The sequence below is a fragment of the Moschus berezovskii genome, chromosome 27 (assembly GCF_049115385.1).
Source record: "Moschus berezovskii isolate FMDL1 chromosome 27, NW_MosBer_1.0, whole genome shotgun sequence".
NCBI lineage: Eukaryota > Metazoa > Chordata > Mammalia > Artiodactyla > Moschidae > Moschus > Moschus berezovskii.
In genome coordinates, this window is record NC_142486.1 from 38,329,114 (window position 1) to 38,341,989 (window position 12,876).

Sequence of the window (12,876 nt, forward strand, 5' to 3'; positions counted from 1 at the left end):
ATCCGTGTATTCATTCATTTGACATGTACTGAGCACCTACTATGTGCCAGCACTGTGTGACTTTATCCGTTTGCAAGAGGGAATCGGACAGGCTCGCCTGCTCTTGCGTGACCCGCAGTCCTAGGCAGGGAGAGGGTGTACTGGGAGACAGCGCTCTATTTAGCAAATGGATTGTTGCCCTTTTGATAATCAGCCACTAGCTTCCTTCCTAGCGTGTGTCACACTCTGTAATCATCTTATTTACTTACTCATTTTATCTCTTTGTAGCTCTGACCCAGGAGACTGTGAGCTCCACAAGGGCAGAGACCTTATCTATCTTATTCGTGTGCCCAGCGTCCACGGGATCTTACTGGGGACCTGGCACACTGGTGCCCAGTGCGTTTTCTTGATTAGGGTTTTCAAGGATGGTGAAGCTGAAGCTCCAATCCTTTGACCACCTGATGCAAAGAGCCGACTCATTAGAAAAGACCCTGATGCTGGGAAACATTGAAGGCAAGAGGAGAAGGGGACAACAGAGGATGGAATGGTTGGGTGGCATCACCGACTCGATGGGCATGAGTTTGAGCAAGCTCCGGGCGATGGTGAAGAACGAGGAATCCTAGTGGGCTGCAGTCCGTGGGATCGCGAAGAGTGGGAAGCGACTGAGCGACTGAGCAACGGAGAATGGAAAAGGAGCGCCCCGGGTCCCGTGCCTGCCGCAAGATGGCAGCACAGTCCATGGCTCCTGGCGTCGCCACGGAGGGGAACGGTCGCGGGGAGACGGGAGCCCCGAGGTGCATCCGGTATCCAGGGTTCATCAGGGAGACCCCCACGCCCCTCCTGGGCGTCTCGCAGGGCACGTAGTGAGCATTCAGTCTGTTGGCTGCTGTTACAGCACGATTGCCGTTAGCTGGCACAAAGTAAGCCCGGACTGGGATGCTAACACCTGGAAGGATAAAGCTGAGCTATCGATTCCAAACTCTCCAGCTGCGAGGGCCGCCCCCCACTCGCCAGCGGGGCGAAGGCTGAAATGCAGATTCCCGGGCACCGCTGGAAGAGCCTAGGAATTTGCTTGTTTAACAAACTCTCCAAGCGGTTCTTCAAAGTGGACACGCCTGGCAGTGCTGGAGGTCATTCCCAGCGCTGGGGGATTCCAGGACGCTCAGAGGAATTGCAGGCCTTGGGGAGGGGTTTGGGTCGCTCATAAGTGGGGGAGGTCGGCTCTCTAGAGCTCCTCCCAGATGGGGCGCGTGCTCACTGCTCCCAGTACCGTGTTCTGCCCAGACGGAATCTTCCGGGTCACCTCCACGCGCGTCTCCTTTGCCACAGAAGGTGCCGGCTTGGGGGAGCAGGAGCGGGCGTGAGAGATGCAAGGAGTGGGAGCAAGAAAAGCCGCGAGGAGCAGAGAAGAGGCCCTGAGACTGCGGGAAGGCTCCGGGACCCCTGGCTGCCGTCGCCCACAACCCGTGGGGACGCCACCGGGGGGAGAGGGTTTGGGGAGGGAAAACATGCGGCAGCTGCGTGGGCCCAGGAGCTTAGAGTGGAAAATGGGGCCCAGAGGGGAGGGAGAGCCTAACTCCCCCCTCCTCCAGCCAAGGCAAAAGAATCAGTAAGAGCACCACCTGCCACGTGCTTCTATCACAGCACCGTTTTTCTATCAGTCATCCCTACCTTTTATGGAGCATTTACTTGGCACCGTGCTGTATACCAGGCAAGGGGCTTCCCTGGTGGCTCAGCGGTTAATAATCCACCTGCAATGCAGGAGACGCAGGTTCCATCCCTGGGTGGAGAAGATCCCCTGGAGGAGGTCATGGCAGTCTTCTTGCCCTGGAAAATCCCATGGATAGAGGATCCTGGCGGGCTACAGTCCATGGGGATCGCAAACAGTCAGACAAGACTGAAGCAACTTAGGACGCACGCAGGCACATACCAGGCATGGTTGTAAGGCTTTACAAACATTCAAACACTTAATCCTCAAAAATAGCCCCTGTAGTGATGAAAACGTTTTGGCACTCCACAAAGGTGGTGGTTGCACAATACTGTGAATACTCTGAATGCCACTGAATAGTACATATTGAAATGGCTCATTTTATGTTTTAGAACTACACCTACCCTGAATATTCATTGGAAGGACTGAAACTGGAGCTCCAATTCTGGCCACCTGCTGCGAAGACTCAACTCATTGGAAAAGCCCCTGATGTTGGGAAAGATTGAAGGCAAAAGGAGAAGAGGGCAGCAGAGGATAAGATGGTTAGATAGCATCACTGACTCAATGGACATGAATTTGAGCAAACTCCAGGAGATAGTGGAGGACAGAGGAGCCCGGAGTGCTTCAGTCCATGGACTCACAAGGAGCTACTGAACAACGACGACCAACTATACCTCAGTTAAAACAGCCTTTTCACGTCAAAACTCTGTTAATCCTCATTTTATAGACAAGGAAACTAAGGCACAGAAATGTTGAGTAACTTGCCCTAGGTCACACAGCTAGCAAGGAAGTCAAACCCAGGACTTCTTCCCCCAGAGCTACAGTGGAAGTACCCGAAAAGTGTGATTTTCCCAGTCTGAGCTTCAGTGATATCCAGGCATCCTGGTTAGGACTGAGGAGGTACCAAAAGGATGGGCTGATCCAATGGGAACACTGGGGCATGAAGTCAGTCCCAGGGGCAGGACCTTCAGCCTCTACCTGCTGCTTTCTACTGGCCCTGTGAGAATGATCGAGCCACAGCTGCCTATTGTTGTGGTGGGTTTTGAAGACTCCAGGAGCTACCTCACATCTGTGAATATCTCCCTGCAGTTGAGCACATGTGTGTATGTGTGTGTGTGTGTGTGTTTGTGTTTGAGATAAGGCACACAAAATGGGACTTCCAGGGTGGGCCAGTGGTTCAGACTCTGCACTACCACAGCAGGGCTTAAGGTCTGACCCCCTGTCAGAGAGCTGTGATCCCACATGCCATGGCAGAAAATAATTATAATAATAACATGAAAATCACAAGTTTTAGCCACTTTCTTTCTTGCTCTCTCTCTCTCTCTTTTTTTTTTTTTTTTTTTGCTGACAAACCCAGAGACTTTATTAAGAAGTGGCACCCGGGTGGAGAGCAGGAGGGTAAGGGAACCCAGGAGGACTTAGTTATTTTCAAGTGTACAATTCAGTGGCTTTTCCTGCATTCACAAGGCTGTGCATCCATCACCGCTATCTAGTTTCAGAACATTTTTATCACCACAAAAGAAAACTGGTACCCATCAAAGCAGTCACTCCTTCCTACCTCCCTTCCCCCAGTCCTGGCAATCCTCAGCCTGCTTTCTGCATCACATCTCACTTGTCCTGGGGCTGCTTCTAATCCTGTTCCTTCTTTCTCCTCCCCAGAGCTCAGAGACCTCCCAGACTGGGGCACCTCCAGGGCCCTCAGGGTCATTGGCAAGGGTGGTCATGTGCGGATGTGCAGGTTGTAGCCTGTACAACTCTGTGTGCTTGTCCTGGTCACTGGGCAGCTTCGACGGAGCAGAGGCTGAGTCTGGGGTCAGCAGGAGTCGGAGGAGGGGAGCGAGGGGAGGGGAGCCTGACCTAGAGGGCTGCACAACCAGACCCTACCCGCCTCAACCGCCAGCCCACCCCCAAGTCCAGTCACTTCCACACAAACGCTCTGGGATTCCAGCAGGCGTGGAGTCGGGGTCCAAAGGTAAGCAAAAGTGTCAGAGCCCAGGAGCTCTCAGCGAGGAGGAGAGGAAGCAGAAGGGAAGGTAGGATGCCCCAGGAGAGTCTCAGGGCCTTTGAGAGGTGGTGGGGTAGCAGGGTGGTGAGTGGCGGGTGCGGGAGTCCAGACAGGCCTGTGTGCAAGTTCTGGCCCTGTCACCTTCCTGGGTTCCTGCAGTATATGTGGCTGCAGTGTCCCCTCCTTTAAAATGGGGATGATGTGGAAATGTTTCATCCTTCAAAAAGGAAGGAAAGGTCCATGGATGAACCTTGAAGACATTATGCTCAGTGGAAGAAGCCAGACAGAGAAGGACAAATATTGCAGGATCCTACTTACATGTCATCAGGTTCACAGGCTCGGAACATAGAGGGGTGGCTGCCAGAGGTGGGGGGATGCAGAGGCAGGGGGAAGGGAGGTTAATGTTTAATGGGTGCAGAGTTTCAGTTTTGCAAGACGAGAAATTCGAGGAAGATGTGGAGGTAAATAGTGGTGACGGCTGTGCAACAGTGTTGAGTGCACTTAATGCCCCTGAACGTGCACTTAAAAATGGTTAAGGGACTTCCCCAGAGATCTAAGACTTCTCCTTCCAGGGCAGGGGATGTGGGTTCAGTCCCCGGTCAGGGAGCTAGAATCCCATGTGCCTAGTGGCCAAAAAGCCAAATCATAAAACAGAGGCGGTATTGTAACAAATTCAATAAAGACTTTCAAAATATAAACGGGGCTTCCCTGGTGGCTCTGTGGTAAAGAATCCTCCTGCCAGTGCAGGAGATGTGGTTCAACCCCTGATCCATGAAGATCCCACATGCCTCAGAGCAACTAAGCCCGTGCACCACAACTGTGGAGCCTGCACTCCAGAGCCCATGAGTTGCAACTACTGAGCCCACGCACCGCAACCGCTGAAGGCCTTGTGCCCTAGAGCCCGTGCTCCGCAATAAGAAACCGTCACGAAGAGAAGCCCACGCACCACAGTCAGGGAGTAACTTCCGCTCACTGCAACTAGAGAAAAGCCCGCTCAACAACGAAGACCCAGCAAGCCAAAAATAAGCAATAAATAAGGAAATTTTTAAAAAGACTTCAAAAATGGTCCACATCAAAAAACCCTCTAAAAACATGATTAAAATGGTAAATTTCATGCTATGTGTATTTGATCACAATAATAAAAAAACACCTCACTGGAGAAGTCGATAAAACAAAATAGTGCTAAATAGTGCCAGCTTGGAGAGAGGGTCCATTTCCCACGAGACTCTGTTGAGAGGGTGGCGTTGAGATGGAAAGGGAAGGAGACACCCCCTCCCCAGTCCCTTTCTCTCCCACCTCCGTCATGACCTTCCTTTGGCCCAAAGTCATCTGGATGGTAGGGCAGACAAAGTCCCCTGCAGGGCAGGGAAGAAGGGCCCTATGTGTGAATTCCCCACAGTCACTGTAATGGATCAGCACACTCTTAGTGGCTTAAAAAAACAACACAAATGGGGACATGCCTGGTGGTCCAGTGGTGAAGGATCCAGATCCCGCGTGCACCAGGGCAGCTAAACCCATGAGCTCCCAATGCAGGGGGCCCCGGGTTTGATCCCTGATCAGGGAACAAGATCTCACATGCTGCAACTAAGACCCGACACAGCCAAATAAATCAGTAAATATTAGACACATACAAATGTATTATCTTACCATTCTGGAAGCCGGAAACTGAAATCAGTCGCCCTGGGCTACAGTCAAGGTGTTGACCACCTTAGTGTCTTCTGGACGGTCTGAGAGGAGACTCTGTTTCCTTGCCTTTTCCAGCTTCTGGAGCCTGTGTTCCTTGGCTGGGGGCCACTTCCTCCTTCCTCAAACCGCATCGTTCCCATCTCTGCCTCAGTTGGGCATCCCATGGCCTTCTCTTCAGGCGTGTCTGTCTCCAGCCTCCCTCTGCCTGTCTCTTATAAAGACATCTGTCATCGGACGCAGTGCATGTGAGCTGTCGCCTCAGTCGTGTCTGACTCTTTGTGACCCTATGAACTTTAGCCACCACCACCCACCCCCCAGGCTCCTCTGTCCATGGGATTCTCCAGATAAGAACACTGGAGTGGGTTGCCATGCCCTCCTCCAGGGGGTCTTCCCAACCCAGGGATCGAACCTGCGTCTCTTATGTTTTCTTCATTGGCAGGTGGGTTCTTTACCACTAGCGCCACCTGGGAAGCCCCATTGGATGCAGTGAAAGTGAAGTCGCTCAGTCACGTCCAACTCTCTGTGAGCCCATGGACGGTAGCCTACCACACTCCTCCATCCATGGGATTTTGCAGTGAAAGTGAAAGTGGAAATGAAGTCGCTCAGTTGTGTCCAACTCTTGCAACCCTATGGACTGTAGCCTACCAGGTTCCTCCGTCCATGGGATTTTCCAGGCAAGAATACTGGAGTGGGTTGCCATTTCCCACCCTAAATCCAGAATGATCTCATCTTGAGATCTTTAATTTAATGACATCTGTAAAGACCCTTTTCTCAAATGAGCTTGTGTTCCCAGGTTGCAGTGGGTAGGACTTGGACTGTGTTCTCTGGGGGGGGGCACCATCAGCCCACTGCAGGATCTCCCCCGGTCAATGTGCTGCCCCTGGCATGCTCTCCACCCACTTCCCTGCTCCTGTGCCCCAGGGTCCCTTCCAAAAATGAAGTCCCCGAACCCAAGCTCTGCTTTCAGGGGGACCTGGGCGAGGATGTTCAGCAGATCAGATGTGACCTCTGCCCCCTCATCGGAGGAGGGGTGCAGGGACCGGCTGAGGGAGGGCAGGACTACGATACAGGCAGTCAGAGGTCTAGGAGGGATGAGGGAGGCTGGCCCCTCGATCCTGGAGCCCACACTCCAACGCTGGGAGATCAGCTCAGGTCATGATTCTGCCCACTATGTTGGGTCAGACTAAGGGGCTAGGGATGAACAGCCATGGGTACGGAAAGCTAAGCGTGACCTCTTCAACAGACCCCAAGGGACCCCCAGCTCCATCCCAGAGGTCCTAACTACCCCTGCCTTGGGGAGAGGCTATGGTTCCAGGCCATTGACTTCGCCCCCCACCCCAGTGTGACAGTCACCAGCCACAGGCAGCTATTTAAATTCATGAAACGGATATGAACATGTCAGATATTTATGTAAATAAGAAATGTAAACAGCAAAATTAAACACGCAGTTGCACGAGCCACATTCCAAGCGCTCAACAGCTACGTGAGGCTCGTGCTGAGAGGACAGAATATCCCAGCACTTGCAGGAAGTTCCTTTGGCAAGGGCCGCTCCAAGTCAACGCCCCCCCCAGGGGGGCCGGCAGAGGCTGGGCCCTGACTCGGGAACAGGATGGACTGGGTGGGCGTGGAGCAGGGACCCCAGGGCTGGGAGGACGGGGGTGTTTGTCCAAAGCTGGCTAGTGTTGACTCATCACTTCCGAGGCCCAGGCCCGGATGGGGGATTAAGCCTGAGCCGGTGACCAGAGGTTGGCCCGGGGTGGTGAGGGGGTTAGCCTGCTGTGGCTGGGCCTCCTGGGTCCAGGGCAGGAATGCTTGACCTCAGCAGAGACAGTAGACAAAGGGCCTGGGCAGGTCCAGACCGGGTAGATAGGCCAACTTGCCGAGTTAGGGACAGCTCTTGTTTAAATCAGAAATGGTCAAAACATCTGCTGCTTCACTTGTTACCACCTAGACTTCCCTCCCTGTGAGGCTAAGGACGCCTGTCTTTCTGACCCCATCTACCTGTCCAGAGCCTGGCGGTACCACCTCCCCATGGATGAGCAGGTGGTCATTTCAGTTCTATTTTTTTTTAATCACAAATAATGTTTTTAATTATTTAGTTTCATACAGTACTCATATGACAGAAACACAAATCCATGTTGTTGTTTAGTCGCTAGGTCACATCTGACTCTTTGCAACCCCATGGACTGTATAGCCTACAAGACTCCTCTGTCCATGGGATTTCCCAGGCAAGTATGCTGGAGTGGGTTGCCATTTCCTTCTCCATTCATTTCTTTAAAAAAAAATTTTTTTTTGGCCATGCTGCATGGCATGTGGGATCTTATTTCCCTGATCGGGGATGGAACCCGCGCCCCCTGCATTGGAAGCACAAAGTCTTTTTATTAAATATATAATTGTATTTATGTATTTATTTTTGGCTATACTAGGTCTTCAGTGCTGCCCAGGCTTTTCTCTAAATGCGGCAAGTGGGGGCTACACTCTAGTTTCGATTCCTTTGCTTCTCATCGCTGTGGCTTCTCTTGTTGCAGAGCACCAACTCTAGGGCTCTCGGGCTCAGTAGCTGCGGCTCCCGGGCCCTAGAGCACGATAGTTGTGTTACATGGACTAAGTTGCTCCGCAGCAGGTGGGATCTTCCCAGATCAGGGCTGGAACCCGTGTCTCCTGAATTGGCAGGCGGATTCTTTACCACTGAGCCTCCAGAGAAGCCCCTGAAAGCGCAGAGTCTTAAACCACTGGACCCCCCAGGGAAGTCCCAGGTCATTTCGTTCCTTTCCATGTGGTCATCAGCTTGCTCTTCTATCCCTTTCTCTTCCCAGACCAGGTTGTTCAGGCTGTATCTCGCTAGCTCCCCAGGATGCGGCATCAGGTAGGTGCTCCACAAATAGGAGGCACTCTGGGGGCAAGATCCTCCCCTAGGGACAGGGAAACCTGGTTCCCAAGGAAATATCAGCGATGCTTGGGAGGGAGGGCCGTGATGAGGGGGCCTCCAGCCAGCCTCAGCCTGGGGTCTGGCTGCTTTCTTCATGGTGTGCTGGGGCCTGGTCCATGATTTTGTCTGCATGCAGGGCTCCATCCTTGGGGATACTGGAGAGAGGCCATGATCTCCCCCTAGGGACCTCAGTCTTACCCTGCCTCCTCATTCCTGCCCTACTAGCTCCCCGAGAGCAGGCGCCTGTGTCCAGTGTGTTCCATCTGTATCCTGAACACCTAGAACAGGACTCGTCACATGGTAGATGCTCAATCAATATGGGATGAGGGGACAAGTGACTCCCTTCCCTTCCGCCACAGCTCTGACTCAGGGCCTGCTAGCCTGGTTGATCTTCCTCTGGGGACCTTCCGGGGACCCCAGTGCAGTGACCCTCTTGATCACACCATTCATTCATTCAACATGACTCTGTGCCCGGCGCCTGCTGCTGAAGGGTGGTTGAGGTAGGGACGAGGGTGCTGGCTCAGACCGCAGGGTTTAAATCCTGAGTCCCTTCCTGACCGTCTTGAGTAGGCGCTGAATGCACAGAATGCCTTGGAGCTTCAGTTTCCACGTCTGAAGAATGGGGAGAGGGAGAAGGCCAGTTTGCCCTCTTTGTTGTGGTTCCAGTACCGTGTGCTTGAGTCAGAACTTTTCAGATGATGCACTTGAAATCCATGTACTCTGCTGTATGTCTATCACACCCCGATGAAGCTAGAAATCACAGAGCTAGCAGGCTTCCCTGAGCTAAGGACTCAGCGCAAGGCCTGGCATACAGTAAATGCTCAACAAACGTTGTTATTTTCTGTCATTATTACATGTTTTACTTCATCTAAGCCTTTGAAGGCGCTGCGGAGCAAGTGCCAGAGTGTCCACGGTTTTGCAGATGGAGAAACCAAAGTTCAGAAAGTCGAAGACATTTCCCCAGGGTCACACAGCTAGGAAATGCAGGAGCGAGGATTTGACATCTTAGCTCATGGGCTCTTGCCAATTTTACAGATGGAGAAATTGAGGTTCAGAGAGGTTAAGCCACTTGCTTAAGGTCACACAGCTGGTTATATGGCTGAGCCAGATTTCAAACCCAGTTTGGTTTCAAGCTAAAGCTTGATTTGATTTTGTGTTTTGTCCCCTGTGGCCTGGCCTGTCCATCACTCAGGTCCCCAGGTGGAGGAGGGAATGGGGCTCTGACCTCCTGACCTGGGCCATCCCCAGGAACTGTCACACACTGGCCCCAGAAATGTAGCCCTACCAGTCTGGGCAGCATGGGCCCCGGCAGGGCAGGGAGGAAGTAGGCTTGGTCGTGGGGAGGGGAGTTTTGGAGTTGGGCAGCCTGTCCTGCGGTGGAGATCCCAGATCTGGCAGAGCCAGTCTGGCCCCAGGACCCCACCCAGCTCCACTCTCTGCCCTGACAGCGTGACCTCCTCACTGGGTGGCCCTCACTGCTCCATCTGAGAGGCCCAGGGATGGGCCTGAAATGAGGCGTCCAGAGATGTAGAGTCGGTTGTGCTGGCAAGCCATCCAGAGTTCACGATGAGGCTCAGATCTGCAAGATGCTATGAGGGCGCAGTTTGGCTGGGCCAGAGGGGCTGCCAGCCTGTGGCTGAGGCCAGGTCCAAGAGGCCCCTCCTGAGCAGAGGTTAACCCCTCCATGGGCAGTGGGGGCTCAGTGCTGCCGCTATTCAACCACTGGTCAGGAGCTGTTCCAATGTTTTGACAGCAGACACAGTCATGCAGGTACACAGCCCTCCAGAGAGGGCCGGCAGGAAGGTCATCTGAGCCACGGATGCCCCCTTGGGAGGCATCAGGGTGGGGCTCCCTGGCAGGCAGTGGGGAGGTGGCCAGGATGGGGCAGCCTGCCAGGGGCCCTAGGCCGGTTCAGGCCAGAGGCACATTCCTGGGGGATGACTCAGGGGCAGGCAGAGGGGGTGACTCACCGTGGACCCTCTCTCGTCTCTGCTGCCAGCAGCCAGCCTCCTCTCTGGTCCCAGGGGGACTGTGGTGGGGAGCTCACCGGCCCAGGGCTGAGTGTGAGTCAGCCCATCTGGACTGGATGGCCAGCATGATTTTCCATCCATTGCATTGTTCTGCAAGGAAAGTAAATACATGTTACAAAACACAGGGTGAAGCCAGGCCAACCCCCTCCTGTCCCCTTGGAGGGTGGGGAGGAGAGGGCCCTCTGTGCCACGCCACCACAGAGCACTGGCTCATCCACATATTACAGATGGGGACGCCAGGTTCAGAGAGGTTAAGCCACCAACCCAAGGTCACACAGCTGGGCAGGATTCAAACTGAGGTTGGCCTCAAGCTACAGCCTGCGGGTTCTTCCCCAGCGGGTGTAGACCAGGCCTGCCCATGTGCTGCGTCTCTCTGCTCACAGCTATGTCTCTCAGGGCAGCCCAGAGACCGACAAGCTTTAGCATCCCAGGGGGTGTGGGGGTGGGGTATGTGCTTGCTAACATGCAGATTCTGGGGCTCTAGCCAGACCCAACAGCTTCAATCTCAGAGGAGGGACCCTGGAATCTGCATTTCTGAATGCCCTCTAGATGGGGGTGAGGCCATACCCCTGGAGAGGGGAGAACAGCTGTCTGTCCACAGGAAGGCTGGGCCTGTGCCCTGGGAGGAGAGGAGGAGGAACCGACCTCCCATCCTGCACACCCCTCTCTGTGGGAATGTTGCTCTTCTTGTTTCAAACTGGTTCACCGAAACACCTGAGCCAGCCAGGGAGTAAGCGAGCGCCTCTCCAGCTGCTGGGGAAACAATGACAGCAAACAGGGAGGGTGTGGTGGCCCTTCAGATGCGGTGGCCTCCTGGGAGATGGCCGCCTGGCCCAGCTCTGGGCAGGGGACGGGGCTCAGGGGCCAAAGGTGGGCCTGGTTGCCAGGGAACAGAACAGCCGGGCAGGTACCATCCCTTCAGGGTGAACATCAAGTCAAACCCCGGGGAAAGCAAACACGCTCCCCGAGCCCCCACTCCACGGCACAGGCAGAGCGGATGAGTCACTTGGCCTACGAGGGCTCCTCGGAACCAAGCAAATCCCATCTGCCCACAGGAGGATCCACAGGGGCCAGATCACAGCTCCCACCCCATCCGGCCTGCCCACGGAGCGTCGTGCACACGTGTGTACACACGTGCACACACTCACACACACACACACACACATGCTGCACCAGCTCAGAAACAGAGATTCTAGAGGCTGGAGAGAGGAGGGATGGTGAAGGACAACTCAGTTCCTCCCCAAATCTACTCATTCTCCCCGAAGCACTTGGGCCGGGCCCAGCTGAGTCAGCCCATGAGGGTGGAGACGGGTGGGGGTCCAAGAGCGCGGGGCCAGAGCAGGCCAACCCAGGAACCAGCCCAGCTGGCACTGGGCCTCTCAGGGCCTCAGCGAGCTTCCCTGGAACATAAGAGAGCTTCCTCTTGGGAGGGAGGGTCTTCGGGGAGTCAGTGGGGGTCTCTGGGGAGTGTCAACCTGCTGAAGCATGTTGGCACATGCTGTGTTGCCTGGCACAGAGTTGGTCCTCAATCATGGAGAAACAGCATTAATATCATCAATGTCACATAACATTATCAGTATCACAGCTGTTACTCAGCAGCTGAGCTACCAGCCTGCTCACCTGGACGTCCCTAGTTTGGTTCCCTCCCAGAAGCCAAACTTCACTTTTCTAGGTGTGAGGAAGGAGGATTTGGAAGTTGGGAGAAGTCTGGAGTTCTGAAACAGTTTGGAGTTCCTATAATTGCTTGTAACCCTTAGCCCCACAAGCATGGGGCCTCCACCTCAGCCCCACAAGCAGAGGTCAACCCCTCCCATTTGTGCGAACCTCATTCAGGGCCAAGGGGCATGCCAAGTGCTTAACACATGGGATCTCACCTAGGAGGTGGACACTATCGTTGTGTCCATTTCACAGATGGGGAAAACTGAGGCTCAGAAAGACAAAATGACCTGTGTACAAGTTGCAACAGCTGAAAGGGACTGAGTGAGAACTCCAGGGCTCCCCAGGCTGCCGCCCCCCACCCCATCTTTGGAGCCCTGATAAAGTTCATCTCCCTAGACTCATCCCAGTTGGCTTTGTAGTTGTCTCTTTGTCTCCAGTCTTAGACTATCAGCAACTTGAAGGTAGGGAAGCTTCCTTCCTTAATGTGGGTTCTATTTTGCCCAAATGTTGTATCTTCCATAATCCTTATCAACCAGTATCTTTCAGTCCTGTAAGGAAGACTGACAAGGAAGGAGGTTAACACCAGAAAGTGCAGTGGACCCTAACAGAGGGGCATGAAGCGGGAAGTGGAGGCAGGGAAGGGTCTGGGAAGTGGGAATGCCAGGCTTGGGTCATTTTGAAATGAGTTTTTAAAAAGTAACTTCCTTGGTGGTTCACTGGTTAAACCTCTGCATTTCCAATGCAAGGGGTACAGGTTCAATCCCTGATTGGGAAATTAAGATCCCACATGCCACATGGCTAAAAAATAGAAAGCAACTGAAAAAAGACATTGAAAAATTAATCCAAGCACATATAAAAATAATATCCAAAGGAAGTTTTA